The following is an 18154-nucleotide window of genomic DNA, read 5'->3' as shown; positions in this document are numbered from 1 at the left end:
TTTATAGCCAAGGTGTACCTAATAAGGTAGATGGCAAGTCTAAAATTTCTTATCTGACTCTTGTACATATTGACCAAAAATAAAAACTAATTCTCATCTGTTATATAATCATATGAAATGAAGACATTCCATCTACCTTGCATTTTTACCTCAATGTCAGAGACATATTTGATTATATTTTTCATATTCATCATGAATGTCTGACAACGGTCAGACATAGCCTTGATTCAAAAAACATAAGGATATTGCCTTTTGATAAAGTAAAGAATGACATTTATCTAATGTCACACAGAAAATGGGAGGTGATAGGATAACATACATATGTGGGGCAACATCGAGAAGCACTATGCAGAAGTCACTCAATCAATTTGATTTTAGAGGAAACAGAAAGACCACCCTCAGACACAAGAACACATGAAAAAAAACAAAAACAAATAAGTGAAAACGTACAGTCACATAGTGACACAAAGTGAAGACATGACTGTATGTCCCTACTTGGACACACACACGCTTGGACTCACTGTCCAAGCATGAGTTCTTATTTTCTGGGCCTGCAGTTGCACTACAGAAACATCTCTAGACACAAAAACACAGTAATGATAAGGTACTGTTGACAAAAACTAAATATCTCGATTAAACTGAAGTTTTGCTACAAGACGGATTTGGAAAACAACCTTCCAGAACTACATCAAGCATGGAACACACTGCATGTAGTAAAAAGAGTGACAAGGTTCTTATGAAAATTGCAATAAGAAGTTCAATAAAATTCCCCAAAAGACATCCTATTTTTCTTATGTTGTCAAAGTAAAGAACAGAATTTAGGAAATGTAATTTTAACTCTAAGAAGAAACAAAAACAAACAAACAAAAAAAAACAGTTATGAAACAAAACATGGTTCACCCTGGTAAGGGGTGAAGAGGCTATAAGTCCTCCATGCAGTTGTCCAGGGTTCAGATGGCATTTTTTAATGCATGTCTTCCCCTTCTCACTCCACCTCCTTCCTGTCATATTTCTGTTCAATAAAGGCCACCTTGTTTTACACAACTCAAGAATAACTCTGTTACCTTCAGTTGTTATTAAAATACCATCTACATCAAAAACAACTAAGAAATTTGACATGACATCATGGCTTTATGTCTGAAACCTTGAAATTTACCTCTGTCTCTTTAAGAATCTCCCATATTTTTCCAACATGTCATGTCACGACAACAACATTTCTCCATTGATGCCATTGATGAATTTGGAACTCATAAAAACTCGCAGACTCGCAGTTTCACCAGTTGTTTGCTAATAGTGAGTACTGGATTTTGGCTAAGGACTGAAATTTGGGAAAACGGGTGGGGCTTTGTGTGAGCAGGCACCCTTAAATGACTCAGAGCAATGCTGGTAAAAAAAACATGGTTAAAGGGTTAATGGAGAAGCCATGTTGGGATGACTTTAGTTTTAGAAAGAGCAGGACTTTCTTAAAGAGGCAGAGGCCCATACTAGGAGTGAAATTGCAATGTAAAATGTACTTTTAGTCATATTTGATTGTGACGGGGTTCTTTTATGACCTGGACCACCACAAAAAATGACAGGCCAAGGATTACTTTAGTGAGATTAATTTTTTTATCAGTGCAGTGAATCAACAGTGGCAAATGCATATTTAAAAAATGTCCCAAAAAAAAAAAAAAAAATCAACACACAGCAGTACCTTCACAGTTCAGGGGTCTCACCTTCAGTGTCAACCTCTAGAGTCAGGTGGCAGACTGCCTCTGTGAAACAGCCCTGCTTTTATAGCTGCAGGCTCCGCCCAGAGGAAACTAAACTAAACTAAACAAAAACTAAGCAATTATTTCTAACTCAAATCCTTAAAATATGCTAATAATAAAGGAAAAATAAATAAATTTATAATCAAAATACACCCAAACAAAAGAACAAGAACAACCAGCACATTGTGATGACTACACATCACGTAATTGGCTCCCGGTGCGCTCCAAGCCGGAAACAACTTCCCCCAAAAGAAAACTGGAAAAACATCTACCTGAAAATAACCGATTAGAATGAACGTCAAACGAAAACACCTCGTGTGCACACACGATGAATCGCCTCAATCCAAACTAAAAGGAAAAGAAACAGGTAAGTTAATAACTGGGCATGTTTGCTAACACGGACTCTCCGATCGGGACGGCTCCTCCGTCACATTGATACATGCAGCATTTTTACAACAACTGAATGCAACATGACTGCTGAATTGTGACACTTTATGCCAGGAAGATACATAAAACTGCATCTTTAATGAAACACTCCAGGTATGTTTTTGATGAGGGGATTAACATTATAATGATGTAGAGCTTTAAAAAAGTAAATTTTCATCATGTTATGTATGTTTCTGGTCATAAAATCTTTTGAAATATTAAAATATATTTTAGTTTGCCTTGCAAAATGGTATCTAAAAGAAGCTATTAAAACTGTAAAACAGGAATCCTGCTCTTTCATTGCTCCCTAATCATAAAATGTGTGACTTTTTTTTTCTTTTTTTATCCAGGGAAAGTGAAAAGGGACTGAGAAACACAGTTTTATCACAATCTGCACACATCAGCAAAAAAAATCTATCAGAGGAAGAAGAGATAATAAGGAGAGAACACAGGTTGTGGCACAGCAGGACAAAGAGAAAGCCCCACCAATAAATGTCAAAGAACACATAAATGCATGACTGTTAGTTTAAAGAAGGCTCATAAGAATGGCAGGAGATACAAGGAGTCTTTGATTATATTCACCAGCCCATCACTTCCTATTTTTCCTTAGTGGCTGCTGATCTCAGTTACAACATTTGGCTGTAACTCCAGATTAGACTAAGAGATTAATTCATGTCAAGATCCTGCTCCAGCTGATTTAAATGATGAGGATATTAATGATAAGAATAAGATTTTATTTTTCACAGAAAAAGACAAGCAAAAAACAACTGAGGAACGATGTGCCTTTTTCTGAATTTCACTTCACTAAAAACATTTCAGAAACTGAAAGTATTTGGCCTGTGCAGATTTCTTTTTTTGCTCCTCTGTCACATTTAATATATCTAATGTTTATTGCTTGTTTCACAGTTGGTGACTGGATGATGTTTTTATGATGCAAAGCACTTTGAACTCCCTTGTTGCCTAAATGTTCTGCATGTAAATTTTAGTTGAATTTCAACGTTTCAGATTTAAACCAAAAATACAAGACTGGTTTTCTTCTGAAAAAATAAAACTATCCACACTAACATGGCTCTATGTGATAATTATTATTATCCGATATGCCTGATAACAGGACTAACATACAGCATTTGTGATGAACAGTAAGTAGCCTAAAGGAATTTTAACTCTCTTGTTTTCAGAACTGTTAAAATTACATAATGATATAGACCTATTAAGGGATGATTTGTTTGTTAAAGTTTTACAACAGTTTAATTTAAATTCATTTTCAGACCTTAAATAGCCCACTCCAAAAACATCAATGTGTTTATTTTTGGAACAATTTATAGGTGAACCTGGTGGCCATGTTCTTGGGAGTGCTTTGAGTATATGGAAGAGAGGAAAGCTGGCATGTGTCAAATTCTTAAAATTAAAAACTAAAAAAAATTCAAAGTCTCTACCAAGTCTGAAGCACCCGCAGGCATCTCAGTCCCCCTGCAGTTGTTCCTCTCAGCTGTAGTTGGAACACTCAAATTTCAACAAGTTGAAAAAGGTTATGGTTAAAAATATTCACATTAAGCTATGAATTGTTGTATCTTTCTCACCATGAATATGTTACACACCAAAATATAGAGAAGGTAAACAAATATTTTCTAATAATAAGATCAAGGTTAAATATGTCTCTGTACTTTTTTCTGTTACCAAAACAAGGATTTCAAATTGAAAGTTGTGAGATGGCGACATAATGTCAAATGTTAACTGTTGCTTTATGAAGTTTAGTAAAATTCTGGCTATGGGAGAGAAAAGGTGAACATATTCCATCCATGTATAAAAACATGTAAAAGTGAAATTCCCATTCATAGTTAATGTGAAATTGATAGATGGCGTCTCAACAAACTGTCACTCAAGTAGTCCCCTGTTAACACTAGCAAAAGAAAGGGACACTCCCACAGGCAGGACAACCAATCACAGCCACCTCAGCTGATAAATGATGAATAGGCACACAGAGTCTTCAAGACTCTAAGTAAAAAGACAAAAGTCCCAAATTTTTAGAAAAAACCCTTCTATGGGGGACTCCACAAATATTTACCGAGTATCCAAAAGGTTGTTAGAGGTAGAAGATGACGAAGGAGGGTATGGGGGTGTGTGGGGTTTGACTGACCAAGGAGATAAAAACAGAGACAGGAACGAACAGAGACAGGAACAAAAGCATGAGGAAAAGAGTCCAACACTATCTGAAATATTCATTGCTTCTGTTGAATAATTGATGGTGTACAGACCAGTGCTCCAAGGATGGACCGATAAATGGACGGATTAAAGAGCAAGAAGCGCAGACAGATGGATAATTCTATCTCTTTGGGGAGTACAGGAACAAATCTCCTCTTTTGGGTTCACTGCCTCACCTTTAAACTTGCCACACTTCTGTTATTGCTCACTGTTTATTTAATACCGTCTGTCGTAAAACTCTGAACTCTGACAAACTTCTAGTCTTCAGGTAAATCTGCATTTCACTCTGCTCTAGTTATTTAATTAGCAAACATAACTAAAACAACATAAAATTTATCTTTGCAAGCATGTTTAGTGCAGGCAGTGCAGGCAGTGCCTCTTGTGAATGATACTATATATTTTGAACAAAGAAAAAAAAAACAGCTTTTACTTTAACAAAATTCTAGGTGATGAGGACAGTTACCAGTTCAAACAATAACAAGTTAAGTTGGCAAGCTAAATATTTAGTTTGAAACTGACTAATAAATGAATGAACACTGATGCTATAGCTTCAAACTAAATAATTAGCTTGCTAACTAAATATTTACTTTCAAGCTAAATATTTTGTTTGTCAAGATATTTAGTTTACTAATTAAATGTTAAGTTCAAAACTGACATTTATAAACAAATAACAGTGAAAATATGAGTTTGAAAAATGGACCCCCACTTTTTTTCTTTTTTGAAAGACATAGAAGCTAAATTGCTGTTCATTTTTTACTGTACAACTTTAAAAGCAGCACCTCATAAGAGACAACTTTAGGTTGATTTACATGCAGTTCAGCATATTTCACAAAAGCTTCTTCTTTTTTTTTTTTTTTTTTTTACAGAAAACCCTGAACTTGTTCTTCTGTAGCATCACCCTGTACAGCTTCTGCTCATCACTAAGTTTAAAATTTAATGGCTTTTGGTTGCTCTGAGAATAAAAATCATGTTTCACTTGTTGCTGCTTCTGTACTGTAAGTCCCTGCCGACTGAATTACATAACGAAGCCACAGGAAGCTGTCAGGTCATGAAGCAGAGAGGAAAACGGAGGTCCGGGTTGATCTGACGTGCTGAAATATCCCTGCTGAACCTGTTCAGCTGTTCACAAACAAAAACTGTCTCCGATTCCCAGACTCCACAACAGCTTGGTAAGTCACCTACATGAAGAACACATAATCCCGACTCTAACTCAGCTGAGAATTACATAGTGTGGGCAACAGAAGAGACACATGGTTTTGCTTAACTCAACTGTTTTTATTCCTGAGCCACTGATCATCACTCCACTCACATGTATTCAACTTTGTTCCCTATTGAGCTGGTCTTTGTTTTGAGAAAAATGACTTTTTTTAAATAGAAGCTATAAAATTGCTTACACACAGCCAGACACTTAAAAATAATTCAAACTTAAATCCATAAAATTCAACTTGATCATTTAAGATAACCTCAGTGATTCCCTTCTGATCATTAAGGAGTAATGACTCAACATTTCCAGTCCAGATGGGATTTATATATACAGTTATGAAATGCTGTGAGACATTCAGTTTTTGAAATGTCCAAAGATTGACATATTTTGAAAAAAAAAATTATTTATTTTAATATGCTGTCTTTGATTAAACACAGTTAATTAAATATTTATGTAGTGAGATATATATTTAGTTTCAAACTAAATATTTCGCAAAGTGCATAGTTTGCTTCAAGCTAAATACTTAGTTGCAAAAAGTATTCAGTTAGCAAATTAAAGTATTTAGTTCTAACCAAATTATTTAGCAGTATGCCAAGTAATTAGCTGTTGTATTGCTAATAATTGCTAATGATAGCAATAACAGGGAAATCAGGGATTAAGTCAGAGACCCCTGACTTAATCCCTGAATTAAGTGAGGTATATAATTAGTTTTAATTGACAAAGTTAACATTGTTTTACTCAACAATATAATAAAAATATATATCTTAACTGAAAAAAGTACCGCATCCGCTTTTTGCCGTTTGTCTGAAATAACTTCAGTAAGATCCGGCAAAAAGGTTTCAAAACCAGGATGCTGGTCCAAGGCCAAGAGCCAGGCCCTGGACCAATCAAAGCCCGAATCAGTGATTTTCCAGAAGCATTATGGATTCAACATGTTGCAGCGGCACACAACTTTTTATGAATTGTGATGCTGCGCATGCTCTGATGGATGCATCTGCACGTTATCTGAAAAAAACTGAAACCATCAACCTCTTGCTACTTTATCGTTTTCATGCCAGCTATTGATCATGTGACTCATGTAACATTACAAAAGTGTTTCAATTCCAGCTTTGTAGAATAAATCTATATCAATATGGCCAAAAAAAATCACCACATTCCATTGAAAAAGTTGACTTTCACATTGGCACGTTTCCATTAAGTAAAATCATTCAAATTCATTTCAATTTGCGCCATTTTATTGTTAATGGTTGCCTCACATTTCCCACATTTCCCCTTAAGCATCCTGTGTTACAGAATTAATTAAGAGGCGTGGTCGGCAGCACAAACATACAAGGGTCAAACCCAAACTTGTCATTTATTTTAACGAGGAAAGATGCACGCAGGACAGCAGTTGTCAATCATGACAGCTGGCAGATCTCGATGTAACACTTTATAGTACGTAAAGAGATTAATGTTCATATACTTTATAAGTAAGTCTGATTAGAAAAATATCATATGCCAGATTATGGAGAAGGTAGCATAATGGCATGGAAACAATGCCACGCCATCATGTAGCTAACATGTATGGGGAAAAAATTATTAATGTCTCATCTTCTGTATGTTTTTAAGGCTCCTCCGGTTTAATAGGAAATGCTGTTTATGACATTAATCATGTGGTGTGAATTCAGGCAAAGTCGGTAATGTAATCAATGCGTCAGGAAGGAGGAAGTATGGGTAAGTTTCTAAGCTAGCTGTTTCAATAGTCTATGACAGTCGTCCCCAAAACCTGAGGTGTGGACCAGTACCGGTCTGTGGACCAATTGATACCGGGCTGCAAAAGAGACAATTAATATTTCAATCTCATTCATTACTTGAGTCTGGAGGATCTTTTATTTTGAAAATCCTTTAACCGGATTCTCTTGGGTATGTCTTGGCCGCCAACATTGAGCCACAAGCAGCAAAATGAGTAAGAAGCAGATCAGATGTCTTGAGAAGGCTTCTTTGGGAAGGGGAAAAAGCCCAGAGACAGCAGAATGGATATATGCCAGTAGGTGATTCACACATTCAAACCCCGCTGTGACATAGGTCAACCAACTCGATAATGAGACAATGAAACCTTCAAACTGCATCACTACTTAGAGACCAAGAACCCTGAGCATATAAGCAACACCTATTGTCTCCCATCGGTCCCAAATGGGACAGTCTTTGCAGAGAAAAAGTTCAGGGCTCCCATTGATTTGTCTTTGTTGTGTAACATTTTGCTTTTCGTGAAAGTAAAATCTTAGTTTTTGTGGCACATCTTCATCTTATTTTGAAGGGATGTATAAATGTTACCATAGTGACCAAAGTCAGAGAGCGTTAGGGGAGTGGTCAAGACAAGATGAGTAGAGCTTGGGAGTCTTAAGTCTGGTTTATACAGTACAATTTATGAATGTTCGGCCGATTTCCCAAACCTCTGTTACCACACAAGAGCCGATAAAAGTACAACAGTTTCGATTGGTCCAGACACACGGAGAAGCATCACACCACACATAAACCAATTCCACTCATGAACATCCTGATTCCAGAAGAAAATCCTGTAAAACTCTAAAATAAACAAACGTGGATGACAATGTAAAAGCAATAGTGATAGTCTGTGGACTAATTTTAAGCGAGCGAGTGTCAGCGTCAAGCCCTGGCTGCAGTGTCAAGTCTTATTGTTATGATCTATTTATGTCACATTAATGATGGATAGTGTTACGTTCTGCTATTGCATGAAAATGACAGAAGGGGGAGCTCTGAATATATGTGATAAAATATGATGTATGTGGGGAAGAAGAGAAGAACGCACACCAACATACAGAAGCCTTTTCTGACAGTTTACAAAATAACAATAGTAATGCGTGTGTGTTGATAACTATAGGGAAAAAAAGACCTGTCATAGCACCCTCAGTAAAATGCTTAGTTCCCCTTTAGCACCAGAAAAAAAAAATATTCTGGAGCCCCACTGCTGGTATGAGATATAATGTTGCACACAACAATTGCAGCATTGCAGACCGCTGATGATTCCTTGCAACTTTGTCTTCAACTGTCCAACCAAGATAGATGATACAAGCTACAATCTTTTATTAGCAGAAAAGTTGTGTACTTCCCATGGTAAACAGGTCAGAGGTGCAGAATCAAATAAAAGAGTAAAAAGACTATCTTATTTGAGCACCTTAGAGTTTGACTGTCTTGGTTTCATTCTGTCAGTATTTCCGATACATTCTCTCCCACGAATACTCGATCTTGTTAGTTCAGTGGTCTGCAGACACACCACTGACTCAGAGCCTGTGTGTCAGGAATAAAACTGAATTGAAGCATGAAGAGTCAGACAAAAGTGGTATGTTGGAAAAACTCACAGGCTATTGAAGGATATCTTAAGTTTTTCCAATGTTTTTAGGGTCTCATCTGGTTTTTCTGTCAAACCTTTAATCAATGGCATGAAGGGGCGTAGCACTGATTAATCCAGGTAGGAGACCCAGCAATCATATGGAGGAAGGTGTTCTGGTCAGTCCAAAACAGACAAAATGTTCCAATACATTTTCATGCTTTCTAAGATGTTGATATGGTTCTTTCCTTCCCATTTAGAAAAACAATATTCTAGTTTACTGATTAACATTCATTATGTTCTTATACAGAACCAATGAATTTAAAGAGTTTTTATCTACTGTATAAAACAGCAGGCCATGTTCTGTTAGCTGTTTTTGTCTGTACCGTTAAAGGACTGTAATTTGTGATTTTCTCTGTTCGATGTCTAACTGGGACTTTGTGACTTTCAACTCAAGCTTTTCTGATCACCCACTGTGAGTGCTTTTATGCCTTAATGTTTGTCCTTGATTCTCCCCAACAGGAGGTTTTAAGATTCGCCTCATTCTCTGACAACGCTTCCAGGTATGTTTCTTCATGTCATGCAATTTCCAGGCAAAGATTTAAATGAGAACAATCAGAGCTTGTCTGACTGCAAGCAAAGAAGAAGAGCTTCTAGCCTTTAAAAGCTTAATGACTTGTTATTGATTCTCAACATTCATGTTTAGATCCGTTATTGACTAACAGCTGAATAGTGAATTATGAATATGGCACCTGTCCGTCCATCCATTTGTCCATCCATTCATCCATCCATGGTCAGGTAGCAGAGATTACAGGTAAAGAAGGAATTCCCAGCTTTCCCAGAATCTACCAGATATTGATGAGTTAGAAGGAACTTGATTGCGTGAGATCATTAATATTAATTAAGGTAACCAGAGTAAACTCAAAATGCCATTTTCAAATGACAATAATTCATAAATTAAAGGAGAAAAATGATGACAGAATTATCAAAGCTACCAACTACTTGTGCCGCATAAAGAACTGCCATCAAGCATTTGCAGTTCAGCGATGTTATTTTGCATCCCTGAAGAGGAATTTTGACAAAAGTATTTTAATTAATCTGATTAGCACTGCAGGTTAAGCTTTACCACATTCCTAATGTCTATGAATGGTTTTGTAACCCTTTCTAACCCTTTTGGTTTTTCTGATCTTTTAACCTACTCATGTTGTCAGGGAGGTTCTGTTTAACTGCTTTTTTTCAATTATTATTCTACAGGTCTGACCTGACTGTGAGTTAGTTTGAAAAAAACAAGAAAGCAAAAACAGATGTGGATGATCATTAGAACACTGATGGTTAATGAAAACTGTTTGTTTTGTTCCTTAAACTTCATAATTATACCTTGCAGTAACCCCTAGTTTTCACAAGGGTGAAAACTAGGGGTTAGAAGGGGTATTACAACCTTCTAATAGGTGAAATATGCAAAAACTTTAGATCTCAAAACACACTTAAAACTGCTCACTTTAATAGTAAAAACATATCTTAATATATATTAATATGCTCAGTGGAAGCCATCTTAGCACTATTGAAGAAACTAACTTGTACAGTCTTTCCTATTTGTACTTTTGGGTGTACAGGATCCAAACAGTGGCAGGTAAAATGAATGACGCTCCTGGATTGGTTGCTTTGAAAACCCCAGCCAATAGCATGCAAGTAGAAATTTGCCTCTGTAGCTTAGCTTCTCAATCTACATTTTCTTTCAAATATTTCAGATATGCTCTACAAAATAAAATTTTAAAAATTCACGAGCAGCTGGATTTTCTACAAGTAGTTAGAAAACTACTTGATTTTTCTGTGTAACAGAAAAGTAGTTCACCCATGAATGGGTGAATTTATGAATACTGAACTGAGAATAGGCAGGAGATCCCTGTATTTCCTGCCTATTACGCTTCATGCCTTTGCCTCATGAAGTGTAAACACTAACTTCTAGCTGTGTGTACACTACTGTGACTTGCAAAAGTATTCATCCCTTGTGAGATTTTCCTTTTCAAAGTGCGTAGTTGTGAAAGTTTAGGAGTATTTTGTATGGGTTTCATGTTTACAAATTTAAATTTAAAAATTTGTAAACAAATTTACAATATTTGATTTTAAATCTAAAATATTCTGCTTAAATATGTTGCAACTTATGTTTATGTATCTATGAGAATACATTCAAGGTGCTATTCATCACACTTTTTTTCCTGTCTGATATTAAATATATTTTTACCTCCATAAAATCCTCCATTTCCAGTCATCTAAGATTCAGATTATTTTAGATGACAGGAAATTGAGGATTTTATGGAGGTATTATCCCTGATTTATGAAGCTACCAACTACCAGAATGTGAGATTGCATATGATGTTACAGCTTTCATAAATCTGAATATTGGAAATCTGAGAAAGACATCCCCATATAAACGATTAAACAGATGAATTAGTCAAGAAAAAGAAAGCTTTTTGTCATCAAACTGCTCTGCCACAGTAGCTGTTTTATGTATTTCTATACAATATTTGGTACCAACAGGACCAAGCGACATTACCTTACCATGGTTCCATATACAGCTTCTGTTTTTCACAGCCTTTATGTTTCAGTTTAAACAGTCCTCTGATAGAAACAGCCTATAATGGAAAGCTCCATAAAACTCTCTTAGTGGATAAAACAAACAGAAGATAGCAGCTGGAGACTGCTCAGTGACGGTTAACCAGACAAGCCAGAGATGACGGCTGCATCGTTCACACTTATAAGCATACACACAAACACACACAGACATAAAAGGTGAAGGGGTCTTCACACTAGGGCCAGCAGCGAAGATCGAGAGATCTGGGGGTGTGCGGGTGTACGTGTGCGTGCGCGCGCATGTGTGCATGTGTACACCAAGAGGGAGGAAAAACAGAGATGAATGAAAAACAATTGAATAACCTGGACCTTCCCTGTAGATATCCTTTATTAAAAATCAATAAAAGCCCTTCGGCTGGGAATAACGAGGGCAGGTAAGGACTGAATGCATGTGTTTGCATGCGTGTGTGTGCATGCGTGTGTGAGAGTGTATGATTGATGTTACTGGGTCTTGTTCACCTACAGTAACGTCATGGACCAATGGCTTTCACACAGGCACATCATTCTCAGTTTTTCCTCCACATCAACTCACACCAACACACACTTCACACCTCAAATAAGGTCAAGCAAAGCTAATAGGAACATGGCCTGTTTACATAAGAACAGAGACAGCTGGAGGAGGGAAGAAAACCCACAATTTTAACAAAGGATTTAACAGAAGGAATGGAGAAAAGAGACAAAGGAAACTCAGGAAGTCCAGAAAAGAAAAAGGAATGAGAACACAAAAGAGGTGACTCAGGAAGAGACATGTGAAACTGGCCAAAGTTGAAAACATAGAGACAATTTGGCTTGATATCAATATCCGTGGTGAAGAGAGAGCTAAGTCACCCAGGACATGCTGGAGGGACTGTGTCTCTCGGCTGGCTTGAGAACACCTTGGGGTTCCCGCGGAAGAGCTGGAAGAAGTTGCTGAGGAGAGGGAAGTCTGGGCTTCCCTTCTGAAGCTGCTACCCGACCCGGATAAGCCAAAGAAAATGGATGGATGGATGGATGGATGGATGGATGGATGGATGGATGGATGGATGGATGGATGGATGGATGGATGGATGGATGGATGGATGGATGGATGGATGGATGGATGGATGGATGGATGGATGGATGGATGGATGGATGGATGGATGGATGGATGGATGGATGGATGGATGGATGGATCAATATCCAATATTCATATTGCTGTTATGGATGATGACATATATTTGCCCAGTGTTGTATACATTTCTACATCATTGCACCTAATGGGGGAAAAAAAGTCCAGAAACAAATAACAACCAGAAGAAAGTCAGTATCGGTGGTTAATAACAACCCGGTTTCATTTACAAGACCAGCACTGATATGTTAAAAAAAACGACTAATATCGACTAATACCGATGTTAGTGTCAATATATCAAGCATCAGTAGAAAAAAGGTTTCATCATATTGAAAATATAGTTGTCTTATTCTGAGCTCTTTTTGAAAAGGTTCTGAGGATTTGGGAAGGTTGTTGAAAAAAGTTCAAAGTAGGAAAACAGAACAGAACTGAACATGATGCTAATGTGATCCAGGAGCTCAAGCCCTTGGACTTGATAAAATATGATGTACAAGAAGATCGAGCTCTTGCATTTAAATGTTGGCCTCATCAAAACATCTCTGAATTAAATTTTGCCTTTACTGGTTTCTTTTGCTTGTAAAATATGGATAAATATACTATCTTCGTGTGTCGTAAACATACTGAAATTTTATCCAGTATGTTTGGTGAGCATTTTCTTACCAAACTGCTTGACAGAAGCACTACAACATGCACCCTGCTAACAAGATGCGGAACAATGCAACAGCAGCCGGCTGACTTCTGAATGTCTGATTAGTCTATGAAGAGCACAAATGTTAATAATCGTCTTTGTAAGTAATAAGTAGTAGCTAATGAACTCTACCACAGAGGGAAGAAGGGCCCAATTTCACTCAATAGCTACAATTTAAAATCCACAAGACATGACTCTTTGCATCATAGTTTGTTAAATTTATAGCTCTCAGTGTGTTACTAAAGAATTTAAATCTGAGTGACTCTTGAATCTTTCCTAATCTCTGTGAGCTGCGAGATCTTCAGGAGTCTTTTGCTAGCCTGGTTTCTCAGAAGAAAAAAAGACAGAGGGAGAGAATGGGTGATTCACAGTCAAAATGTCTCTTTCAGGCCCAAAAAAGGCTGGGATAATTTCCAAATTGTATAAGACTTGGAAAATCTGACATGTGACTGTTGGAGAAACAAAAAATGCAACTATGATAAAGACTCAAATATCCTTTATATCATCCACGACAATAAGATCATATAAAGCTTCTGAGATACATTATATAACTAGGTCTTCAAATTTAATCATTTTGTTTTGCCATGAAAGATGTTTTAAAGAACTGCACACTGACATGAACATTTCCATAACTTTGTGACATGTATAAAAGACGTCAAAGAAATAGAAACACTTGTCTTTCTTAGCTAATCATATTAGACATGGAACAGGGCATTACCACCAACACATGATGATTTAACAAACTCTGAAACTGAACCCTAAGAGGTAAACTCATGGAAAGCAGAATGAGATTGAAGAGGAAAACAGAACAGAAACAATTAAGGGATACAATTAGAAAGAATATTAAGACCACACCATCCCTCTGACCACACTATAACACACAGGCTAGCTAGGTGAATATCGATGTGAATATCCATACACATGAGGTGACTTTGCTGTTACCATCTGCCGCTGTGGGAGGTGAATGTCAAATTCAAATATTCATCTCTTTATGTTGGAGGGCCCAGAAAAAGCTTCTCTGTCCTTTAAGCATTTGGGTCCATATCCTTAATGACCCACCAAAGTGCAAAAGTTAATGGACTTGAGGAGTCAGTCTATTAAACACTTTCCCAGAGTTAAACAACCACTATCTGGCCACATGCTGCCCTAAAAAGTGTGGAGGAGTTCAGATTACAGTTTTTAGCAGCTTTACTCTCTTTTGGGTATTTCTAAAAATAAAAAGGAATCACAAATTATTTTCATGCAAATGTCCTGGATAAATGAGGATATATTTCCACTTCTTTTCAATAACACATAAGGCTTTGGAAAGGTGTTGCTCATTTTGTTCTTTCAACTTTTGTTTTATGCCCAGCAATTATTGGTATGAGTGGAGCATTCTATCCTGGGGCATCTACCAGCTACCTACCAGCTAAAAGAAATCTGATTTTATGACCAATAAATCTTGCCAACGATCAGAAGATCGCTTAGAGATATTTTTGTTTGATCAGTGATCTTAATTTATTATTTATCTCACTACTTCATAAAAATACTCAAGTTAGTGAAATGATACACCGAGGCTTAAGGGACAGAAAATGGTTTATTTTCCAAATATAAATGGAAGTATTAGGAAAAACAAAGGTGTTATAAAAGGTTCTACCTGGCCGGTCCTGATTTGTCTGGACCATCTACAAAGAGGTATGAACAAGCATACCATAACCTGATGGTTATTCTCATCAGGTTATAGGAATAACCTGTTCCCTATAACCTGATATACTGATCCGTATTTGTTGTTTTCCTATGTCACTGGGAGACTCAATCCTAAAATGCTCCAACCTCACAATGTATTTCATAGTGTGGTTTGCAAAGTTTGATCATGTGCTAAATTATATTTCCATAGATATTTTTTGGACAAACTGAGAAATTCCTCAGCCTTAGTGAAGAATTTCTCACTAAGAGAAATTCTAAACTACTAAGTGAGAAAGAATGAGCAGAAATATTTATTTCTGTGAAAAGTACTGATTTCGGAATACTTCAAGTAATTATTCTGGTATCATGTCTTTCTGATTTAGAGATACCAGCTTTTGCAAAACAGAGATTTTGGATTAGGGTCACGAAAAAGGTCGCAGCTTTAAGTCAGAACCCTGCTAACTGCTAAACACAGATGGATACAGCAATTTGTAAAATACAGTAATCATTTTGGTAACTCAGCAGGTTTAAGCTGATCTAATTAATTTTATATCAATAGTAGTAAAGTTTTAAACATCCTGATTATATTTAAGTATCGTCTGTGATTGTGTAGCTAGTCTAGTAAAGACGTTTGCATCTGTAAAAACAACAAATCAAAAAATACAATTAAAATCAATTGTAGTTAAAGATTGAACGGTCAATCTCTTAATTTAATGCTTTAAGAAGTGTATTTTAGTAGTAGTTTGTATTTTAAATGTACATATGTCTTTTATTTCTTTTTTTTGAATTTCAGGGGCCCCATAAATGCAAATATTTTAACATAGACCACATGTAACATTTGTTTATAGAGATTATCAATGATGCCAAACTTGATTAAATGACCGCAATACTTTTTTTTTTTTGTACTTCATTTTAATTCCGGTAAAGCACTTTGTATTGCCTTGTTGCTGAAAATGTGCTACATGAATAAAATTACCTTTATCTTTACCAAAGAGCCGAATCTGTCTTCAGAGATCCAGGTTGCAGACAGGTTCCATACACAGTTCTGACGGGTCTTCAGTGTTCTTTTCTGATCCACATATAGCAGCAAACTGCTGGAATTTCTTTTTAAATTGCCTATATTCATCATTCCTTACATTATACACCCTTCCAAATCTGTATCTTTATGAGAGATTTTGCTTCTAAGACCACGGAATAGGGTAGATTGAGCATGTTTTAAAAAGACACGGGTTGATAGCAGCTCACTGGGGCTGCATTCTGTCCGCCTCTAGGCAACCACAACAGTGTCTGTGCACATAAATATGACCCATAGCTTTCTTGAGGTCCTTTACCTCCAGCCACAACAATTTAATATTTTCTGTGTTTTATTTTGGTTATTATTGTTACACTTAGTGTTGATAATAACACTAATACGACAGGTGACAGTTACCTGGTCATGTGACCATTCCACAGAGCCGGACCTGACAGCCTCCTCATTCCTTATCAGTGTGAAGAAGAAGAAACACAGACGCAACAACGATGCAATAAAGGTTTTTTTTCTTCTCAGATTTCTATAAATTTGTTTTGTATTTATAAAAATACAGAACAAATTACATCCCGTGTCAGTTCAATATGGGGCAAAACATTAAACAGCCAAATACGGGACGATTCCATATTTTACAGGACCCTACATAAAGCTGCACAACCACAGCTGTTGCGGGTTTTAGACTCTTACAAGGATCCAGAGTTCTGCAAAGAATCACAATTCCTCACAGAGGGTTGATGTAAATATCCCCCTAACTGTGTCCAGTTTGAGTGTAAGGAGGTGTGCGCGATCTACACTGGGGTAAATTTTAGACATCCAGGTGCTGCAGGGCGAGGCAATGTGCAGAGGCACCAACGGTAAGATTGGTTCGCTCTGCCGGCTTTAAATCCATCAACTGTAAACCTGTCTTTTAGGAATGAATCTGCTCCACCAATGAAATTGCACAGGACCAGAGACCCTTGCAATTTGTTTTTAAAAAAAAAAGCAAAATTTTTAAAAATTATTATTACTACTTTCCGAAAAACAAAAACAAGCAACACTTAGCCTGGCAGGGTGGCTATTAAAGCAATGCAGGCTGCCAAGCTTATAATACACTGGAGAATAGACTTGAAAAGAATAACCCTGAAAAGAATAGTCTTTGCCCTCCAGCGTTGTACGCATGCACGATATTTCTGAACATACACACACAGCAAGGTATCTACAGTTATAAATTTGTTTAAGTCAGTGCCTCACCAGCTACGAACCGTCTCTGATGTCAACAGATGGATTAGCTGCTGTTTTACATACGTTTTCAATTTAAAAAATCCCTTCTGGGTGTATTGTTGCTGCTGTTTAAAGCCTTTATGACACTTGCACCATATGAGCAGAATAACATCAGAAAAGAAGTTTGCTTTCTAAATTGTAATAAGTCAGCCAGTCTGCGAATGTTCTATAATTCTGCAAATCCAGACATGGTAAAACATGAAAAAAAATCATGTTCACCCGTTTCAATAGTTTAGTGGGAGTAGTATGGTGTTCACATTTTTTTAAATATTTGATATACTTTTAGAAAACCTAATATCAAATTATTTTGTATTTTGTACAAGGGTTGGACAAAAATTACATATTACATCTTGATGACCACTCATTACTTTATTTTGGATTAATCTGATGGTGAGTCATATTTATCCAAGGTTTTTTAAGTTGTGGTATTTTGTGTTATCTATTGGCCAATAGGATTCAGAGGCTGAACAAAGGCTGTGATCTCTAAGGCTGATTTAAGAAACCAGAAGAAAAATCAACATTTGTTCAGTCCTTGGTTTGAAATACAGACATTGTCATATTTAACACTGGCTTTTACAGGGCTTAGATGGAGAAAGAGGGTTTTGTGTTTTCTCCATCCTGACAAAACAATGATGCTGTGTGTCCTCCATGCAAAAACAGAACCATTATTACGTTCTGACAACAGGACACTGTTATTACAGTTTGCACCAAGCCAGGCCACAAGCTGATTACACACAGTGTCCTAAAGCCAGCACTAATATGTGTGTGTGCGTGCGTGTGCATGTGTGTGTTTGTTAGAGACAGAGCGCTCCATCACATGTGTTGTGTGTTAAAATGCTGTTGTTTTGTGGGACAGCAATGAGTCGCTTTGCAGAGTACAATCCC

At 36.7% G+C, this 18154-nt stretch overlaps 1 protein-coding gene across 1 annotated transcript in view; it reads right to left on the bottom strand.

The window, feature by feature from the left end:
* LOC129353959 (attractin-like protein 1) overlaps positions 1 to 18154 on the bottom strand; it is a 245616-nt gene that overhangs the window by 217676 nt on the left and 9786 nt on the right. The gene's annotated exons all lie outside the window — the stretch shown is intronic.

Source organism: Poeciliopsis prolifica, unplaced genomic scaffold, assembly GCF_027474105.1.
Source record: "Poeciliopsis prolifica strain line A6 unplaced genomic scaffold, Auburn_PproV2 SCAFFOLD100, whole genome shotgun sequence".
Lineage (NCBI taxonomy): Eukaryota > Metazoa > Chordata > Actinopteri > Cyprinodontiformes > Poeciliidae > Poeciliopsis > Poeciliopsis prolifica.
The sequence above is the reverse complement of the archived record's forward strand: the minus strand, read 5'-3'. Positions and strand labels throughout refer to the sequence as shown.